We start from the raw sequence: 5,255 nt of genomic DNA on the forward strand, positions 1-5,255 counted from the left end.
CAAACTTCATTAGTACTTTCAGGAAGGGAAAAAGCCTTTATGGCTGTGTCCACACATGGTGTGGACCTTTGGTTCCTCAGGGACAATTAGCAGTGGTGCACAGGGACAATTAGCAGTGGGTTCAGGGTGCTTCCCAGGGCTGCAGCAGTAACAATTCTGCCATGTGGAGTCTGGCTGGCAGCTGGAACATGGCTCCAAGTGGCCCAGCTCCGCTTTTGAGCAGTGTGTGCTGCCCGTGTGTGCGCTGCTCTGCATTTTTTTTCCACGGGTTTTTTTGACCCACGCTCCCTTGCAGCATGGAGAACAACTGAATGTGCGGTATGTGGTGCCACAGACAAGTTTTCAGCGCTACATACTGTATGGCTGCACTTATTTGGATGTGGCCTATGAGTTTAAAGTCTTGGAGTACATGATCACTAATCAGTGTTTGTAAATGAGATGCAGGTAGAACGCTGGACAATCTTGTGGTAACGTATCTGTAAAGTTTCCCCGAATACATCTGAAAAATACCTTACTCCCAAGACCAGTGGTCACCAACTAGTCAATCTCGATTGACTGGTCTATCATGGAGCCTCTGACAGTAGATCTCAGAGGCTCCACGATTGGGAACGGCAGGACGGACATGGCTGGGCTGAGCCATGCCTCTGCCACCTGGGCTGGGCTGGGCTGGGCTGGGTGAGTGGGTTCAAAGCCCGGGCAGCTTGTCTGGGAAGCAGGGGGTGGGACAGGGGTGGGAGATAGATCCTGGGGTGCCAAAGTGATCTTCACCATAAAAAGATTGGAAACCACTGCCCAAGACCAAGCAAAACATGGTGCTCTGTTCCAGCTGAACAAGAGGAGGAGGGCAGAACAGGAATATCTAGACTGAAACCCATTTGTTGCTTATTTTATGACACTGTAGTCTTGGCAAGGAAGAGGGCTCTACTGTATATTTTTTCCACCTGTCATTTCTGCAGTTCCATGTCAAAGCTTTTGACTGCCTTTTAGAGAAGGTAATGCTTCAATAACTAAATATTCTCTTTTATGTAGAGTTTTACAGATTTTACACCCTCCCCCCCAAACACACACACACAGGCTGTCAAAATTCCCCCTTTTCCTGAAGGTCACCTGAAGAAGAATGCAACCAAGTCCAAAGTAAGGCATGCTATTTGAGCTGAGTGACAGAATCTGAATATGCCGTGACAGCACACACACATTTACATTGGTGTAATCTGCCTTTTTTTGTACTGGTATAAGTATGGAGTAACATGTGAAGTGCAGCCATATACCTGTGTAACCCACTCTGCTCTGGGATAAGGTTACCACTCAGAAAATCAGGAATTATAATACACTGGTGTAATGATGAGGCACTGCATGAGAAATAGCTGTTACTGAAGTCAGCAATCTTGGAAGAGTAGGCTGCCTGTGTACTCTAGACAGCAGTGAAACTTAGAGACTGATGTAAGTAGCACTACTATTAATATGTCACATGCTCATATGCAGAGCATGGCTAAGTGAAACTCTAATGAAAGGAGACAGGGTAACAGCGTTGGCCATTAGTCACCTGCAGAAGAATGCCTTGCATTGTAAAGGCAAGGTTCCTTGAGTAGATGTTATATCTTTGATTAGACCAACTGAGTAGTTTGAAAAAAGTTCTTGGCAAGCTTTCAGGCACAGTCACCCTTCTTCAGGTACAGGGAGTCTCTGGTGTTCTGAGACTCCAAGGAAAGATAGATGCTAAAAGTGGGGCAGGATGTCAGTGAGAAAGTAAATAGGTAGAAATTATAAAGACAAAAGGTAAAGCATGGTAAGGGAGAGGGAAGAAAGCAGGGGATAAAAAGGCCAAAGGGAGACATTACAGTGATAAAATACAAGGTAAAAAAGAGTCTGTCTTTGAAAAAGGAAATAGTTGGAAATCAGGAAAACAGGAACGAGAGAGAGGATGTCAGTGAAAATATATAAATTAGAAAAACAAAAGGTAAAGCAGGGAAGAGAGGGGGAATAAAATGGGACGGGGTGGGGGGGGGAAGGCCACAGGCAAACACTACAGTGGTAGTAATACAAGGTAAAAAAGAGGCAGTCAATGAAAAAGGAAATAGTAGGAAATCAGGAAAACAAAAGGCAGAAAAGAAGGGGAGGGGAGAAAAGGTGGGGGATGAGAAGAATGTAAGAGGTCAGGTCAGACAGGTACCTAGTGAATCAGATGTCAGGCAGGCTATAAAGTATCATAAATCCAGCGTCTATATTGAGTTCATGATTTTTTGTATCCAGTAGATTTATGAGGTGAAGTTCATAGGCTCGTCTACGAAAGGTGGTTTGTAAGTTCCCTTTGAGGATTAGAACTGAGAGATCGGAGAGGGAGTGATTGTCCTGGGAGAAGTGTGCACCCACAGGTATTTGTGTATTCTTGTCTTTGATTTATGGTGTATGTTCATTCTGATGCACAGTTGTTGTTTGGTTTCTCCTACGTATCATGGTATTTGGTGCACTGGATGAGATATATAACATTTCTGGAGGTTCAGGTGTAAGATCCAGGAATGATGATGGTTCTGTTGTGGGGTATAATTATTGTAGGGGTGGTGGAGATGTGTTGGCAGGTTTTGCATTTCTTGTCCTGGCGTGGTCCGGATCCATTGGGAGTGGTCTGGGTCATAGGGAGTTTGCTTCTGGTGATGAGGTTAGTGAGATTCGGTGCTTGCTTAAACACTAGCATGGGTGGTTCTGGAAAGATCTCTTTAAGAATGGGGTCTTCTTTTAGTATGGGCTGCAATTGTTTGAGGATTTTCCATGTAGGTTCTAGGGAAGGGTGATATGTCATAACTAACGGTCTACAATTTATGGGCATTTTCTTTTTGTACTGCAGCAAATCTTCACATGGTATCTGGGTGGCTCTTTCAAAAGTGCAATCTATCTCTCTGGAGAAGTGTCCTTGTTGGTTGAAGGCCCTTTTGCATTGGAAAGTTTGTTAAACCTATCCAAACCATGCAGCTGGTGTAATAAGAGATATCACCCACAAAAATCTTTTATTTATATCTTTATATTTTTCCTGCACCATCACTCCAACATTAGGACCAAGTATTCAAACTTACAAAATAAAGTAAAAGAAAAGAAAGCAGAGACTGATGTACAATCCTTGCACTGTAACAAAACAAGTGCATAGCAATTTACAGCCTAATGGAGATGGAGTGGTTCTAGAATAATTTATTAATATTGCGTTACAAATAAGGAATATACATTAATATGCTGGATTAAATCAAGTGTGTGGCTGGGAGACAACCAGGACAACAAAACCAAGACTCAGTCAAGATAACTCTCAGTGAACACATATAGGTTATTTCAGGGGAGTGGGGAAACAAATATCCTTCAAAAAATTGGCTTAACTTTCCACAGGGTCCACCAATCTGTACTCAAACAAGTGGGGCAAAACCCCCAAGAATTAAAGGGACAAAGAACTCTGGATGAGTAAAACTGGGCTCTCTCTGTAAGACAGGATGGTAGGACTTTAGGTAAGATAGACATGTGGGAAAACTTCTCTGTTTTAAAATCCATTTTATCTCAAATAATGCTATATTCCTACTGCTAGGATTAATCAACATTTAAGAAGACTGTTTGGGCACTCTCCTTACCAGCAGTCTTAGGCTCCTGAAGGGATGAACCCAGAGTTGCCATCCTAAGAACATCTTTTTTTATCGACAGTCTACGAGTTTTCAGCTGATGTTTTTATTAATACGTTTTACATAATGTAAATGTAACTCTTCTGTCAGGCTCTGCACTGCTGCCAGGTCCCAGTTAGAAGGACTGGGTTCAAATTTAGGGGGTTAACATCAACCACAGTAAAAAAGTTTTAAAAAGTATGGTTGTCTGTAAAAAGTTTGCAGTATTTTTTTTCTTGGGTTGGCAACCCTGCTTGACTGCAGCAATGGTTTTATGCTGTGCCACATAACCCACCCCCCCGCCAGGGCCTCCTACTCACCCCTACACCCTGATGCCCCCAACTCTGCATTCTGTACCATGCTGCCTCCTAGCCCATCCCCCAGCTATAGCTCCCCTTCCCTCATCTTGGCGTTGACCCCCACAGAAGCCTACCTGCAACCAAGCAGTGTTACAGGCAGCTTGGGATACAGTAACATATAGTTGAGCGAACACTTTCTGCAGGGTGCTATGCCCCTGCTCTGACTGCTGTACTCTGTCTGGCAGAGCTTCAGCTAAGCTGTAGCTGCTTAATGTTTTTACTGATGGCTAAAGTTTTTTTAATGAGTTTATTGACAGTCATTTTTAGCCTGATGTTTTACTGACAGCTGGCAACCCTAAAAGAACTTCAACTGCCCAACTCAGGATAAGAATGATGGAGCTACAAGGTGTTATAACCTAAGGCCTGGATAGGAGTGGAAGAAACATGAGATTTCTTCCAGGGGAGATAGTCGCAAGGCTTGACATCTGAAACAGCATTCTCAGAATGAGAGCAGAAAGAGGACAGAGGTGCAGACAACCCTTCATCTATGCCACCAATGTGCTGTAGCTACAAACAAAATAAAAATATTTAGGGTTACTATAAGATGCCAGTAGTTGAACTGTACACTGAACTCTGTTTATTTATAGTTTGGGGTAAGTCCAAAACTAGAGAAAGAACAGTCTAGGGATGACTTTTGAGCACTCATTTTTCTGTACTGTATCATTACTGGCTACTACAGTGTCACCAATGTTACAATATATATACAATGAAAAAAGATTTAGGCAGCAGTGGTTTCCTTTCCCATCTAACAAGTGGCCAATGCTGCTACATTTATCCACTTCCACTTGGGATCTTTTTCAAACAGTTCAAATATAAACAATACACTGAAGATATGAGCCCAGTGTCACTTCCTGGGAAGGGCAGGTTGTACTCCACTGGCCTCAAAGGAGCTGATGATTTGATCTTTGGGATTATGTAAGTATAAACGAAGCCTTCAGAAAAGCACAACTGCTTCGTAAGATGGAGAAGTCAGGAGAAATATACTGTGCAATTTACACATCTCACCTTATTTCAGACTGAGACGCGTTAAACATTTGCACCACCCTGCAGCTTCAATGCAGTTCAGGGCTCAGAAGAGTACCAAAGGGGTAAAGGATTTGGTTTCCTACATTCCAGCTCCACCAATGTTTATTGTTCTTAGCACTAGAAGTTTAGTAGCTCCACAGGCCTCAGCCGAGATCAAGATGCTATTGCACTCAGTGTCATATACTGAGAAACAGTTTGTTTTGAGGAGCCTAGTTTTAGTAGGCAAGGCAGATAAAGG

Source organism: Alligator sinensis, unplaced genomic scaffold (genome assembly GCF_000455745.1).
Source record: "Alligator sinensis unplaced genomic scaffold, ASM45574v1 scaffold371_2, whole genome shotgun sequence".
Classification (NCBI taxonomy): Eukaryota; Metazoa; Chordata; order Crocodylia; family Alligatoridae; genus Alligator; species Alligator sinensis.